The following is a 17,534-nucleotide window of genomic DNA, read 5'->3' as shown; positions in this document are numbered from 1 at the left end:
TTATGTGTATTATTAGAATATATATAAGTAATGCAATTTAGTTTTAAAAAATGACAATCCTAAATACTTTAAAGTAAATTAGTAACATTTTTAATCTCTAAATTAGTGAATTGAGTTTTATATTAAGAATTGAAGTAGTATCAAGGAGGATGTGGTATTTTGCAATGGAGAATGATTCATCAAATAAAATTTGTATATCGCCTCTGGCTTTTGATATGAGGCTTTGTTTGATTATTATTTTGGTCCTAAATATATAATTCCAATTTATTTTATCTCTCATATTTATATTTTTTTTAAGATAGTTTTTCTAATAATGATAGTTTTATCCAATACACTTGATTAACAAAGATGTTTTAGGAAAGACAATACTTATTATTATAAATACCTAGCTTAATTTTTGTTCTTAATCTATTTAAATTAGTCAACTAGTTTTTATATTTAGGATAGGAGGTACTTCTCCAGTCTTAAATGTAAGACCCTTATACACACTAGTATAAAGGTCTTACATTTAGGACCGGAGGAGTAGTATAAAGCTATTTTTAGCAAGTTTTCAATTGCACAATCCACGCGCTGGTCAAGAAAAAATTTGCACAATCCACCAAGCTAAGCGAGCATGCTAGTCGCCAATGCATTCGAGTGTCCACAGAATACAATTAACCTTTCTTCAATGTTGGTTGTTTGTTAAAAAATTCTAGTGATTTTTCTAAAATGTTCCGTCTTAGTTATTTGCATTAAAAATATTTATTAATGGAAAGCTTTGTTCTTGACAAAAAAAAATTATAAATTTAAAAAATGAAGTGAATTGAAATTTTATATTTAGCATTAAAATAAACATTTCTACTGGTTCATGCATTTATCATGGAAGAAGGGAGCTCTTTGGTTGAGAGTTGTCTGATCAAAGATAAGGGTATATAATTGAAAAGGAAAAAAAAGAAAAGAAATTAATAGTCTTAAATTTTAAAAATGACAAATAAATAGAAACAACTTCTTTGAAAAACAATTGATAAAACTTTAAGGAGGGAGTAAATTGCTAGTTTACGAATTATGGGTGTTTGTAACAAATTTCCAATTCAAGCAACACTTCCATTTATCTCTCCTAGTGCTGGTCGGAGTTATTCCATCATATTCTTTAGGGACACAAATTTATGTTAATTTATTCATCCAAAGTAAAGATGAATGAGGTGGATATCAAATAACTATAATCCTAAAAAAATTTATCTTATTTTTCAGTCCTTTGAAATCGGGGTTCAAATTCTCCTCAGAGATTTCTTTATTTTTAAAATATAGTTCTCTTTCTTCCATATTTTTCTTACTGTAATTGATATGTAAATAGATAACCAAAAGTAAAATATAACCAATGACAGTTGGATCAAATAGAGGATTCAGAAATTCAACATCTTTTAGCCATGATCCCAGCGGAAGAGGTTGGAGTTGTTTAAACACTGACGTCCTGAGTTTGAATCCATGTAAATGTAGAAAATATCATTGGAAGACAATCTCCGTTAATAATTTGACCTAGTTTGAATTTGAATTCAAATTAGTTGGATTTCAGCCTGGTTTACTATCCAAAACCACATTGGGAAAACTTCTCTAATTGGCTCACAGTTTATTTAACGTTCATCTTTATCGATATTGAATGATTGGCCTTAAAAAGGGTTCAAAAAAAGATGAGTGCATTAATGAGTGAGTTATGATTTTAAAGAACGCAAAGATTACTGTTAATTGACTTAATGCTCACTATTTATATGTGCAAGTATCTAGATGTTACTCTTCTGGTTCCATTTATAGGGTAAAAAGAGAATATATTTTTTGGTCCTATTTATCTTTCATTTATATGGATGTACAATTTTATCCTTAATTTATTATCATGTTGACTTTATTTATATGAAATACAATATATATTAAATAGAGATAAAGTTGAAAAGTTGTTGAATTTTAAATGAGAGTCAATGAAGTTTAAGGTTTTTCTTGATTTGTGTAAAACATATTAGAAGTGACTTATAAATAAGGCTAGAGGAGTACTTAACGAATCATTTTTTTCTCAGCAATGTTAACTTTTTTCTGAATCTAATAAGCAATGTTAGTATATATTTCATTTTTTTTAAATTGAAAGATTGAATTACCATATTTTTAATGATTTGAGCTAGAAAATTTTTAACTTCTCATGTCAGATTTTGAGAGCACCTGCTTTAAGAATAACACAAAATCAACAAGTGATTTCAGTGTATACAAACAAATGATCATGAGGTGAAACATAGTAACTGTGTAGGATTTTTATGCCACAGAAGGAAGATTTCCCTAAATTCTTCTCATCATCTCAGAAACCATCTTATGTTATTTCACTAAATAATCAGTGAGAAGCTCCTTACTCTAAACTGGATTTGGATCTCATGGTATACTCTGCTACAAGTTGGGCAAAAGACGATGATTTGTTCTCTAAGTCACACCCCTCAACCATTCCTGCATCAATATCCATGGAAATTGTATGTAAATTGAAAAGGCACATCACAAAGTACAGAAACTAATAAAGTTCAAAGAAGAATAAAAAAAGAATCTTAACTTACCTTGATTGAGAAGAAGAACCATATCACTATCAAGAACAGCAGTTATTCTATGTGCAATGGTAATGACTGTACAGTCAGAGAAGTGTTGCCGAAGAGTTTGCTGAATCGAATTATCTGTGGCAGTATCAACTGATGCAGTAGCTTCATCAAGCACTAACACCTTCTCTTAAGTAGTACCCTACCAAGGCAAATCAATTGGCTCCGACCCGTGCTCCAATTCTCACCATTTTCACCAAAGCAAGAAAGTTTCAGTTCTTTGGTCAAGAGCAACATTATATGTTTTTGTTCATGAAAAGAAAAAATAGAAAATTAATTCATCATTCCTTGTAGTTTCACCTAATTTTTAACCAAATTCCTATAGTTCTTTTAATTTAATTGGATCTTATAGTTTACTCAATCATAGGCATTAATCCCCATGCTAACAATTTAGTACTCCTATTTTTAATATAAGAGAAAGTTTGACTTTCAATTTGGTCATAAATATAAGAAATCAATACACTTTGTCTTTTATATTCATCCATTTTTTTAAAAAAATAATCCTTGTAGTAGTTGCACATATTAAAAGTTCTATCAAATAGCAGATTTAGCTAATTAACGGCACCTATTTATTATAAATAACTAACTTAATTTTTTTTAATTTCTTCAAATTAGTCAACTAAATCTTATATTAAGGACCAGAGGTAGTATTAATTAGGGCTTATGTGATTGCTAACTAAGTGACACATAAGTTGCCGCAATATACAAGATAAAAAAGAGGTTCTCTTGAAAACAAAACGATAGAATAAGATTGATTTATTATTAACATAAGAATAAGAAATTACTATGCTTGTAATCATCTCTTTACACTACATAATCTATAATCTGGTTGATTTTTATTTTATTATCCATGTGGCCAAATTAATTCAAGTATTCAAGTGTATGTAGAGTGAGAACCTAGTCATCAGCTACTGATGATGTTTTTATTAGAAACTAACAAATTGCAAGTATAGGGAAAACACCTATAAATTGAGGAAACTACAAGGGCAAAATAAAAAAAAAACCTCAAAAGATTTAATTAAGAATGAGATGAAATTTCAGGAATTTGCATATCAATTTTTTTCTCAAAAAATAAAAATAAAAATAAAAGACCAACCTGCAGAGTTTGGCATTCCTTCTTTCTTTCAAACTACATCTCCAAGTTGACACTTATCCAAAGCCTAAAAGTGTGTCAATCCATAAAAGGCAAAACCACATTAAGAAACAAACGTAGATATTTGTTTGTATGCATGTTTTTATCAAATAAAAGCATTCTTACCTCCCAAATTTGTTCATCATCATACTCATCCAATGGGTCTAGGTTACTTCTCACTATCCCTCCAAACATTGTTGGCTCTTGAGGAATAATACAAAGTCTAGACCTTAAACCATGAAGTCCAAGTGATGAGATGTTGATGCCATCAATTATAATTTTCCCAAAAGTTGGCTCAATGATCCGAAAAAGAGTTTGTATGAGAGATGTTTTACCACTTCCTGTTCTCCCTATGATGCTCGTTTTTTGTCCTCCACGCAATTTACATGTCATGCCATGCAACACAAGTGGCAAATGTGGGGCATAACGAACCTTCATCATATGCATGCATACTTATATTATTAACATGTAATGATAAAAGCATTAAGAAAGTACCACCTCTAGTCCGTAATATAAAAAGCTGGATAACTAATTTTGGAATATTAAAAGAAGTTGGTTATTTGTCACAAATGTGTGTTGATATCTCTAAACTGTCATCTTCAATCATATGCATTGTATGATTAGAATTATCCCTTGGTGGAAACCCTTGGCATTCAATAGAGATATTTTGGGAAAAGATGGAAGACAAAGTGGATTGAGATCTTATATTTAGGAATAAATCTAACCCCCTAATTAGCTCTTATATTGCGGATTGAATGTACTAGATCTTTTTATCGGCATAACCATAGCTTTTTGGAGATATGTTCCAAACCTCAATAGATGGAAAACTTAGGTGTTATAAACTATTTGCCACAATAACTAGAAAACGAGATCCTAACATGCAACATATGATTCAGATATGGACATGGAGTTGAATTCATCACTAGATCAGACTAACTGTAGATCACAAATATCAACTTCTCTGTGTGCTGGCCAAGAATAATCTAGTTGATTTTCTTTTATTTTAAGAGGAGGTTTGCTTGGAATGCAACTATATTGAAGTATTCTTTCTACTGATATCATTTTGTTCTCCATCTTGCATAAAGATGTCATTAATGAAGCTTGTAGCAAGTTCAAATTAAGTCCATATGTAATAATTAAACCAATGATACCTTTAGAAATAAGAAACAAAATAGAAGGTTAATAATTTCCCTCCATACCTCCTTTATGCAAGCATGGTATCTGTCAATCTATTAAGCTAACATAATTGAATTAGATACCTGGATTTATAGTGCCCTTTGGCATAAATACCAAACATATCAAGGAGAAGGCAAAAGTGATAGAAGACAACATGTCCAAGCAGAGGCACAATCATTCCATAGTGCCATATTGAACATCGGCCGAGAATACTTATCTATTAATTTCATGTTTATTTTTGAAAATCTTGATTGTGGTCAAACCCCTGATGGTGGTTGACCCTGAAATGGTTTCAGCAAAGTGTTAGATGATTAGAGCTTTACATATTCCAACTAATCACGATAGTTCTTGAGTAGCTGGTATATAATATTGCTTCAGAATGACAAGATTGTAAGGCATAGTTTGTCAAACATGCAACATGGTGAAGTATTGATCATATGTAACATAAAGTTGTCAAATAAGTACATAATCTTTGTTGGCAAAGCCATAAAGCCAATGTAGGAAAGCAAAGGATGTACATAAAAGAAATATGTGAAAGCTTAAATAATGTAAGATTACATGCTTAAAGCAAAATACCTGATACCAAATACTGATTGATATCACAGGTATAAAGATAATGAAAACCTGCCATGCAGCCTGAGACATTGCTATTATATTACCTAGGAGCTGGATTATAGTATAGGCAAATGGCCCTACTTGATAGGGAACACTTAAACCCACGGTAGTTTGATCTATAGAAGCCTACAAGAGAACAAAAATGAAAATGAAAGATTGTTAATGACTTAGTAGATTGTTCTTGATATATAGTTGACAAAAAAAAAAACCAACGAGATGAGAGGGACAATCAATTTGAAGGAGAAAGTTATCTAATATACATGAACTATGATATTTTGTTACGATTTAGCCTAGATAAGAAAACAAGAAATAGAAAAATGGAAATTCTAGGTTTCTACTTACTCTATTAATGATTCTTCCACTAGGAGTGGTATCGAAAAATGACACGGGGGCACAAAAAATGCACATGTACATTTCACTAAGGAGCATAGTTGTAGTGTTGTAACCAGCAACAAAAAGAAGTATTGCTCTGGTGAGGATAAAAAGAGAACTTCCTACTGATATAGCAACATAAGTAGTAATAAGAGAATAGGTTGTGATAGTGATTTCACATCTGATGAAGTGGGAGTTGCACATGCCATCCAATAGTTGCTGCCAATTTGAAAAAGTTGACATAGAATTTGTGCCAACAATAGACATGGTACAAGAGCCCCTCCATGTGCTGTTGTAATAAATTTCCTATAGACTGAGAGCCCAACCTTACCTTTTTCTCTTTCTTCCTCATGAACAAGCTGGCCTTTTGGTTCAATTACATCATTTGTTTTTCCATGTCGTGTATCTTTTTCTTCTTCAACTTTTGCACTGGAGATATTTACCTCTTTTATCAAATACTTCCCTCCCATCTAATGAATCAAGGGCAGATAAAGCTTTTCTATGGGCACCGACAAATTTCATAAAGTCGGTTCTTGAGTTAAGTAAATCATTGTACTTTCCACATTGAGTACTTTCACCTTCTTTCATCACCTAAACATTAGATATGATATGAAAAGATCAAAGGATACAAGACATCATAATTCCTCTTTGATTTTATAAGGATACAATTTTGAGAATCACTCACCAAGGTAAGGTCAGCAGCAGGTAAGAACTCTACTTGATGAGTGATATAAATGACCGTCTTTGAACTTAAAAAGCCTAGCAAACATTCCTTCCATATAGAAGTAATAAAAGAGCTAATCACTATAATATTTTAACAAGTGAGATGCCAATGTAAGAATCATCATTTGAAAAACATACGAGTGAGCATACAATACTATACAAGTTAGAATAGCCAAATCTATATTGCATATAGTAAACAAAATTGTCACTACCACCTTAAAGAGGTTTGATCCCGTATGAGTATCCAGAGCACTTGGATCGTCAAATAGATATATATCAGAATCTTAGTAAAGAGCTCAAGCAATTTGTATTCTCTGCTTTTGCCCACCACTTAAATTGATTCCTCTCTCTCCAAAAATTGTCTGATCGCCAAATGGCAGAATCTCCAAGTCCTTCTCCAAGCAGCATGCTTTAAGGACCTTGTCATATATTTCCCTTTCATCTCCTTGCCAAATAGTATATTCTCTTCGATCTTGCCACTTTAAATCCATGGAGATTGAGCAACAAAGGCTTTTGATCCACATATTCTCAATATTCCAGATGTCATTGTCGCTTCTCCTAAAAAAGAAGAAAGTAGACTAGACTTGCCTGAGCCAAGAGTACCACAAATAGCAACTCTAGTGCCTTTAAAGAATCTAAGGTTTGTGTTTTTCAATGTCATATTAGGTGAAAATAAATCCCAAGAGAAATTTTCGTAAATTGCTTCAATTGCTATGTCAGAACTACCCTCTGGAAGCTTCTCTATAGCATCTGACTACAGGTCATCAAGACAAAGGAATGATGCAATCCTATCCAGAGATACCTTAGTTTGTGCTATCATTGACATTGTGTCCGGAAGACTATAAATAGATTGTTGAAGCATTTGAAATGTTGCAAGTGCAGATAAGATCTTCCTAGATTCAAGTGAGATCCCTATAAGTATACAAGTACCAAAAGTAACGACGGATACAAATGTGGGTGCAACCCAAAAGACAAAAGTGGTAATAGCAGTTGTAGAAACATATTTCCTTAACCAGCTTTCCTCTTTTTTCCTCAACTCAATAACCTTAGATAGAAACTTCATTTCCCATCCTACTAGTTTCAGAATCCTCATGTTCCTCAAAATCTCAGAGGTGGCCTTCATTCTTCTATCTTTTATTTCCATCAACTTGCCTTGAAATCTTTTTTGCAATGTTCCCAAAGGAACATTTGTGAGCATTACAATAACAGTTGCGATAAAAGCTGAAATGGAAGCTAGCCCAAGATTCTTATACAAAATAAACAAGGCCAACACAATTTCCAGAATAACCATCCAGAAATGATGCATGTACCGCAAAAGTCACCAACTCTTTCAGCATCAACGGAAATGAAATTGATCATTTCCCCAGTAGTGCGCCCCTGCTTGGATTGGCATGAAAGAGTCAAAGCTTTACTGTAAATCATTGTCACAAGCAGTGCTCGGATCTGGATTCCAATTTGCTGTAACCTAAAGACCCTTTGCCTTTGTGACAGGCACTCTGTAAGCTTTGCAATAAAAAATGCTACCACCAAAAGAAGACCTTCATTTTCAGAAGTTTCTTTGCCATGGAGTTCTTGAACTAAGGAGTCAATGAGATATGGACCAACGTAAGAAGCCAACGTGTTTAAAAGAACAAGAATAACTGTTACAATAATCTCTTTCCAAGCTAAGTCAATTAACGACTTCACCAGCTTAATTGTGGTCACTCTCTTTATGGTGCCACATTCAGCCTCAATTTTATTTCTGAAAGCAGAAAAAGCTCCAACTGCACTGTCACAACTAGCTAGTTGTGGAACATCCTCAAGGTCTAAAATCTTCTTTCTCCCACAATTAAAGGGCCCATCCAAGAGAAGGTAAGAATGCTGAAAATTCCAGCATTTGAGTAAGGGGTAACAGTTTCTGCCCCTTTGGTTTTCTTTGACTCTGACGTAGTATTAAGATCAGTGTTATCCTTCAAAAGAGGCTCCCGAAGAATACTATCTCCACCCTCATTTTTCTCAGACAATCCCAAGTAACAAATGAATGCACTCACAATTAAGGAGACAACATCAGAAATCAAGTACTGGATGGTTAACTGAACGTCTTTTCTATGGAGAAAAAAAAATGTCCAGCATAAAACAATAACAGGAAATAAGAAGAGATAAAGCGCACCAAGTTCTGAAGAAGAATGGAAACTTCATATAACCTGAACTGAAAAATGCTGTGCGCAAGCAAGTGAAAATAACACTGGAAGCAACTATTTTGAGCGCCAAATCCAAAAGGGTCACAAACATCTCATCCGAGCAACCATTTCTATGCCAATAGAAGTAATACATTTGACACATGGCATGATTAAATGTTGAAGCACCCAAAGCACTAAACAGAGTTCTCTTATGCAGAGTGCTTCTAACTCTCTGTTTGGAACCATCTCTAGCACCTTCTGCAATCTTGTTCGACATCCATAAACCGAAAAACGCAAGTAACAACACTGAATGGAGAGAAGCAGACAACAAATGGAAGAAAATGGGTTTCAGGAGATGATCCGCCAAAGCGAACGACATAGCTTACTTGATGAGCTGGAATAAACTACCCGTCAAATAAGGAGCTTTCTGGGCCAGAGGATTCAGTGGTGGATCCAATTTCTGGTTCTACAACATCGAAAAATGGAAATTTCCAGCTTAAAAGGAGAGGGGGGTGAGAAAGAGAGAGTGAAAGTTTAGATCAGATGTCCTGGGGATAAGTTAACGTGATGCCCAAGGAAGAAGCATGAAAACAAGTAAAGCTAATTTCCTGGAAAGGGATGAGATTCTGAAACAGAGAGCTTCGTTGAGAACTAAGTCAAACTTCAATGTGTATGCTGCTGACTGGGAATTGGAGAGAATATGGGATGAACGATTTAGAGATGTTTGGCATATGCTCCCATCAATGGTTGATGAATTAAAAAATACTCCTAATTTTAATATAAATTGTTGACGATGGAATTATAAAACATCAAGTTGCACGCTTCAATCAGCAGAATATTTTAAACATGCATGCAAATAATATGTATTACTCACTTGTCTTAAATATATGATTCAATTTGTAACGTAATTTCTTATATTTAGAACCGAAAGAAATACTATTTTAGAGGGTCACATGGATGGATATAAGGGAGAAAGTAGGAAGACTGCCAAAACCAAAATATGTAAATCCCAAAATGATTTCTCAGTGTTTTAATTGTTGATGTCATTTGAAAAGGTAAATTGTAACTTATTAAACTATTATTGTTGCTAATATTCAGTGAGAAATTTTTGTTCTTAATTGTTATGGCTCGTAAAATTATTGTTGTCATTGATATTAAGGAAAAAAACTTTTGTTAAATTAGTTTTCATTGTCTTAGTTGTTGTCACTTGATAAGTTAAAGTTGTTACATATTAAATCGTTGCCATTTCTTTTCTCTGGTTTTTTTTTTTCATTTTTCAGATTTCAAGTTAGATTATTGTTTTCATTGATATTAGGAAGAACTTCTGTTAAATTAGTTGTCATTGTCTTAGTTGTTGTCACTTGATAAGTTAAAGTTATTGCTTGTTAAACTTTTGTCATTTTTTTTTCATTTTTCAGATTTCCAATTAAGGGTATTTAGATGATTTTGCTCCAAAATTTAATTCTAGACTAACCAGCAGAACCTCACAATGATCAGGCCATTTTGAAGTCCTAAATTATGATTTTCATATTTTGAGATATCTTTACATCTTTCTACTTAAAACTTAAATTATCTTATAGTTTAAATAATATTCTTTGGCTTTAAGAATTACTTAATTAATTTGAGTAAATTAAATAAGCTAAAGAATTACTTAATTTTAATAAATATGGTTTGATTTCTGTAAATATTCCTAGATAACATTAAATTACACTAGTTTTCGTTCTTGATATAAGAACCATTTAACAATTGTGTGTAGATTAAAGAAGTTAAATACATTAGTTAACTATAATAAATATGACATGATCTTCATAAAATACACCTGTATAATATTAGCACATATATAAGTTTATTAATTAAGTAAATTAGTTTTGAAAAAAATGATAACTCTAAGAGATAAAGTAAATTAAATCTTATATTTAGTATTAACTTTAATTCTTAAATAGATCTTATATTAAGAATCAGAGGTAATATATAAGTTAGATAAATTAGTTTAAAAAAATAATAAATATGAGAGAAAAATAAATTAAGGCCTTACATTTAAAATCAAAATCAACTCTTTAATTAGTTCTTCCATTTAGTGTCAGATCGTTAATAAAATGTAAATCTCTTTTTTTCTTTAATTGCAGTTGATAAACGATAACCAAATTGTATTTCACGGTCAACAAAATCAAATCTCGCTTTTAGTACGTAATAGAGAAGTCCTGTTATATGAGAAATGTTTTAGCGTATATTAAACAACACATTGGTTGTTAGTGCCATACGTACATAATTGTTATGAAACTAACCCCATAACCACCCCAACATTATAGTAATATAGAATAGACTTTGTGGAGGTGTAATCCACAAAGAAACCGACTTTTGTCCCTTTGTTTAATCGCTCAAGTTGTATATTAATTATTTACTGGTATTAAAAAAAGGAAGAATTATGTTGAAGAACTTATCTACAAATTAAAGTTATTTTACAATATCAAAAGGACAACTTAACACGCGACAAAAGTACCCTTAGATAAGCTTTTGTTTTTGTTGTCATTTGCAAGATTTTTTAAGTGATCATTTGCGAGTTTTGGTGATCCATAATTTAGACCTGGTAAAGCGGGTTAGTGATACAGATACAGGTTAATTCGGGCGATACAAGTTGAAAGTGGTGCACGCTGGCAATACCTTTTTGTAGAAACAAACCTACTGTTCTGTTACACAAGTGAAGCAAGCCAAGGACTAAACCTGATTTTCAAGCACAAGTTAATAATCGTTGTTCAATTCAACACCTATTACAAAACTCAACATTCAAAAACAAATAAACAATTAAAAGTGTTCAACAACACTATCACCAACAATTCAACATCAAGTGTTCAAAATCTACAAACAAAACACGTCTAAGCATCTAATCAAGTGGGAAATTTGAAGCATTATCTGAAGCTACTGCTGGATCGATAGAAATCTTTTCTTTTTCATGTTCATCTTCTGCCACACAGTAAAAAAAGGAGTATTAGTTTTGCTCTACTCAATTTCATACAATGATACAAATGATACAATCAATCTAATAACAACAATTTAAAAATAAAAAATGCAAATAATAATCCAGTATATTTGACCAGTAGTGCAAATATCAACAATAAACGATCAGCAATATATAAACGATAATCGACAACAATAAACCAAATAATTGAGCAAAATCGACCACATGATAAGGGAAAAACAAAGAAACAGAGCAAATATTTAGAGAAAATTTACCAGCCAAATATAAGAAGATGAGACTGAGGTCTGAGGCTAAGGCAGGAGGATGTTAGAAAACTTTTTTTTTTTTTTAGTTTTTCAAATTTTATTATTATTTTCTTTTTGCCAACTAAAATCTTTGGTGTGGGTTGTGCTTTAGTCCATTTTGAAGTTGGACTTGTGCGACTAAGGGTGTGTTTGGATGAAACCAAACCGTGGTTTGAAAAAGTGATTCTGGAGAATAGATTCTGAGAAAAATAGATTCTGGAAAGAATAAATTTTATGAAAAAATGATTTTGAGAAGTGAGAGTGTTTGGATAGTTGTTATCAGAAGCACTTTTTATATATACAAATTACTAAAAAAAAGACATAAGTTAATATGATAATTACAGAGAAAATAGATTTTATGATATATTTTAATTTGAAGGAATAAAATTGTTAATAATATATTTTTTATTAACATAATTAATAATACATAAGATAATATAATTAATAAATAATTAATATGTATATATATTTATAAAATATAAGATTAAATATGTTTATAAAAAAATATATTTATAAAAAAAATAACAAGATACATATCCTATAGGCTCTCACACTCTCCCTTTTTTCTCCAAAAGTAAAAAAATTTTGCTTTTTCCAAAACCATGGTTTTGGAGCCAAAACCATGGTTTTGGCCCAAAACCATGGTTTGGGCAAAATGGGGTGGTGTTTGGGTGACTTATCACCCAAACCATGGTTTGGGGTGTCACCCAAACGGTGCCTAAAGTGAGGCGAGAATTGATTTATTAAAAAAAAAACAAAAAGAGCTATCCCGCCAACCCTAGACTAACTTGTGGCGGATTAATGAATATAATATACTAAGAAATAGCTAGTTTATTTTATTTTACATTTTATTATTTTAATATTATAATTTTTGGACTTGTCCTGTATGTGTGTGTTTCTACTTTAATGGGTGCTTAAATATGAAAATATTTTACCCAAAAAAATTTCTATAAAAGTGCTATAAAAATATTTTATTCTTAGAAAAATTGAGGGGAAAAAAGTGTTGGTATAAATTTCTGTTGGCTGTAATAAAAACAACAAATATATGGCTTGAGTCGTGCCTGATACTATTTTTAAGAGATAGTCTATTATATCTTAGTAATTTATAGAGCGGCACTCTTTAGAATTATACAAACCCTTCCAAAGAACTCATGGTGATAGAATAGTAAAAAGTAAAAGAATTCTGTAAGAGGAAGAAGGTTTCAAAAATAAAAGGAGTGTTTGAAGGCTTCTAGGGTGACTGCTTATTGTTCAACAAACGCTTTCTTGGTGGGACATGAGACACGTCTAATGACACATACATGACATAAAAAATATGTTTGTTCAAAAAAAACAAAAAAAGATATAAGTCGGAGAAAATCTTTCTTTGACACATTCACTTTAACAACCCATGTAAAATTAAAAGTAAGGTTAAATTATCATATCAAAAAATTACCTAAACTTTTTTCAAGTATAAAAAAAAAATTAAGTTAGCTTATAAGTTATAAATCTGTCCCATATCCAATAGGATCCTCCTGATACTCTAACACACTCTTATTTCGATTTAGTAAACTTAGCTACATAAAAGTCTAGATTTTTATAATAACCTCCTCTTCATCCATAATACACTTAAAAACTTTGATTTATGCGAAGATATACCATTTTTCAAACAAAAAAAAATATTACCTGCTTATTCAGTTTAACTTACTTTCAAAGAATATTATGCAAGATACTTTTGATTGATTACTTAACTAATTGTTGGATAACAATCTACTTTGGTTTAAAAAACAAACAATCCACAAAATATTTTGAAATTTAAATTTTGAGATAAATTAAGCAACTTTCTTTCGTATCTTATAAATAAGAAAATATATATAATAACATTTACACACAAAATGAATAAATTGATTTGAGTGAACAATAATTAGATTTAGTAATTTTAAAATAAGTATCACATAGACATGGGTTAATGATCTTTTTTTTTTTTGGGGGGGGGGGGGGACATTGGAGTATACAGATACTTTTTGCTACGGTTAAGATATGTAAATTGCTCCAATGTCACCTCATCCAGCAACCCTTCCTTCGTCCGTGCGGCATCATTCTCCTCTTTTTGGGTGCTAAAATCATATAGTCCTCTAACCCTTAATATAAAACCTATTTAACTAATTTAATTAGATTAAAAAAATTAGGTAAATTAGTTAATTATAAGAAATATAATATGGTTTTTCTAAAACACCATAATCATCTTTCTTAATATCCTCCTTCTTTCTTCTACTTGATAATGGTTGAGAAAATATCTATAGGGATAATTTAGAAAAAATTGATAAATATAATAAATAGATCTTATATTTAAGATCAAAATCAACTCAACAATTAGATCCTATATTAAGAACCGAAAAAGTATGAGCTACGTATAGTGCGATCTCTATTCTTTGCTAGGTGATGTTAAGAAGATTTTTGTAACAATAAGGGATAAACTTCAATGGTAGTGGCAGGAAAAAGGAATCCCTACTATCAGTCCCATTAGGTGAGGGTATAAATAGTAAGGTGGCACTATTCGTTTCACATTTGCTATACTTTTAATATTATATACAATTTTCTTGTTTTTCTTATTCCAGTTTGTTTGGAAAGTAATTTCAAATTGTTTTACCTCTTTCTTTATATTTCTGGATTATAGGAATCTGTTCCAACATTTTTTTAGTGGTATTTTTGTGTGTGTTTTGTTTGTCTTGATAAATGATTGTTTTTAGAATTCAAATGGGTGGGTTGATATTTTTTAGCATTGGTTGTTTCAACCAATACTTTTATATTTATGTTTGTTTTTTTCCTCTCCCTTTTATAACTTTTTTTTAATCTTTTCCTACCTTTTATTTTTAACCGACGTTGGTTTTAATATTTATATTTTCAAAATATAAAGTGATTTATTGTCTCTAATACAAAAGAATTGTTTTTTTCCCTATATTTCAAGGAATTGTTTCCTTTTACTTCCCCTTTTTTTTTATTATTCGGATTTTGAACTTTCTTTATATTTTTAAAAACTAAATTGATGTATTTTTTAACAGTGAAAAATAGGTTAGTTTTATTTTAATTAATTTTTTCATTTTTCACTTCCTTCAAATCTTTTTCATCAACTTGATTTTAAAATTTGCTTAATTTTTAAAAAATTAAATTGGCTTAGTTGATGGCAAAAAAATTATGTTTTCTTATTATTTAAATTAATTTTTTATTTTTACTTTCTTTAAGTCTCTTTTTTTTATCAATTTATTTCAAACTTGTTTTATGATTTCAAAAAATTAAAGCTGACTTATTTTTTTAAATGGAGGAAAAATACTTTTTTTCAAATATTTATTTTCTTATTTTACTTCTTTGAATCTTTTTATTTCTTTCTCCATAACTAAATTGATTTCAAGTTTTATTTACGTTTTAGAATTGTGTGTGTGTGTGTGTGTATTTGGAATGTATTGTGTGTGGAATGTATGAAAGCATATTGGAATGTGCATAAGTATTGAAATGTATATTAGTATTGGAGTATATATAGAAGTATTTGATGATAATTATCTAATTGCTTATTTTATTGATGAAGATTTAGGGGGGGAAAATTGTATTTTTAACGTAACATTTGAAAGTTTTGACATTTATCTATTTGAATGAAAATTATTTGTGAAAAACTCTTGTGCCCCTTTGCTTCCCTTTCGTGCACTTTGTTACTTATGTTTCTCACTAAGTCAATGGTAGACTCCCTCCTCTCTTTACGTTTTTTTTTTTTTGCCAGATGATGCAGTTAGCAAAAGTAATTGTGGTTAATTATGCTTCATAGACATAAGAAGTGTATGGTGCTAAATTGATGTCTTTTGTGGGATGCCGTGATGTCATGACTACTATATGATGATGTTAAAGTCTTGGTGTTGTGAAGATATTTGCTTGAGAGTCTGTGTGAAATTGTTTAGGCTTACTAGGTTAAGTAAAATTATTTGGCTTAGCCTATTTTGAGTTATGACATTCACTTACAATATTCACAACAATCTCTTATTGATTTGTTAGAGACAGAGATATAGTTAGTGAATTAACAAGGGATTAGCAAGCAACTATACTGTGCAATTTGAATTTGAGTAGAAATAACTGTATCATATTATTAGCCATAAGAGATCCAAATTACATGACATTTCATTTAATTATAAATTTAGAAAAACAAATCAGTCGACCCCCAAAAAAATTTGAAGTTTCATTGCAACCCTAAGAACCAAATTTTATGGGTCGAAAGACAAAAATATTTTTGCTTCATTTTTTTAAAAACATAATTGTAAATTACCGAATTTAAGTTGTAAATCTATGGGTGAGCAGCAACTCTAATTCGGCAATTTGCAATACCAATTCAAGGATTTACAATTCAAATTCAGTGATTTACAAGAAATACAAAATAATTTGCAACCTTCAAATGCAATTGTTTTTGTGTGAATGAACAATTCACATTCAATAATTTACAAGCCAAATTCGGCGACTTATTACAAACATAAAGAAACTTACAACCCCCAAATGTAATTGCTTTGGTGTGGATGAACAATTCGAATTCGGCAATTTGCAACCCAAATTTTAGCAATTTGCAAGAAACATGAGGAAATTTATAATTTTAAAATGAAGTAAGGATATTTTTGTTTGTTCACCCATAAAATTTTGATTCTTAAGAGTGCAGTGAAATTTTGAAATTTTTTAGAGTTGAATAATATTAATTGTCTAGTGGTTAGTTCATTGAATTCTCCCAAAAAAAAAACCAACCTCCAAATAAAAAATGTGAATTGGACTAATGTCAAATTACGCGGTAATTCCAAGTTTTAACTGGTAATTCTACATACCACTTTTTGCAACCAATAAGTAATGACTTTTTTAAGAATCTAAGAAAAAAATCATTGAAAATTATAGCGTTCACAAAGTTGAATTACTAATTAAGAAAACATTAAGTGATCAATTTTAAGGGGAAATCACAAATAAAGACCCTTGAATTAGCAAAATCACTCTATGGTCACCTGAATATGCTAAATTACTATGAGGGACCAGGTCTCAAATTGTAATTATGAAATCATGGCCAAATTACCAAAATACCCCTCTTTAATTTTTTTTTTTTAAAAGAAAGCCACTGCCTCACCGGAATCCGCCCACCGGCGCCGGAGCTCCGGCGGCCGGACGCCGGGGTCCGGCCGCCGGAGCTCCGGCGCCGGTAGCCGCTTCCGGCGGTCTTCCTTTGTTTTTTTTTTTGAAACTGTTTTTTTTTTTAAATTGGGGGAAAGTGAGGTTGGGGGGATTTGATCCCCCAACCTAATGCTTCCCAAAATAAGGAATGACCATTGAGCCAACAAATTTTTGTTAACATTATGATGCAAAAAAAAAAATAAGTTAACTCATTTACTTTTGTTCCAGGTGATAACAACAATACATTTGGAAATAACAAGTTCTGATTGTAAAATAACACGTCTGGAATAAAAATTTAACAATATGTTTTTTTTATAACAATAAATTTTGTTG

At 31.0% G+C, this 17,534-nt stretch overlaps 1 pseudogene; it reads right to left on the bottom strand.

Annotated features, from left to right (window-relative positions):
* Positions 1-2,365: 2,365 nt before the first annotated feature.
* On the bottom strand, positions 2,366-9,156 carry LOC114712578 (ABC transporter C family member 3-like; annotated as a pseudogene).
* Between the last annotated feature and the right edge of the window lie 8,378 nt (positions 9,157-17,534).

This window comes from Neltuma alba, unplaced genomic scaffold, assembly GCF_004799145.2.
Source record: "Neltuma alba isolate B1F8T4 unplaced genomic scaffold, ASM479914v2 tig00011375_pilon, whole genome shotgun sequence".
NCBI classification, from domain to species: Eukaryota; Viridiplantae; Streptophyta; class Magnoliopsida; order Fabales; family Fabaceae; genus Neltuma; species Neltuma alba.
The sequence above is the reverse complement of the archived record's forward strand: the minus strand, read 5'-3'. Positions and strand labels throughout refer to the sequence as shown.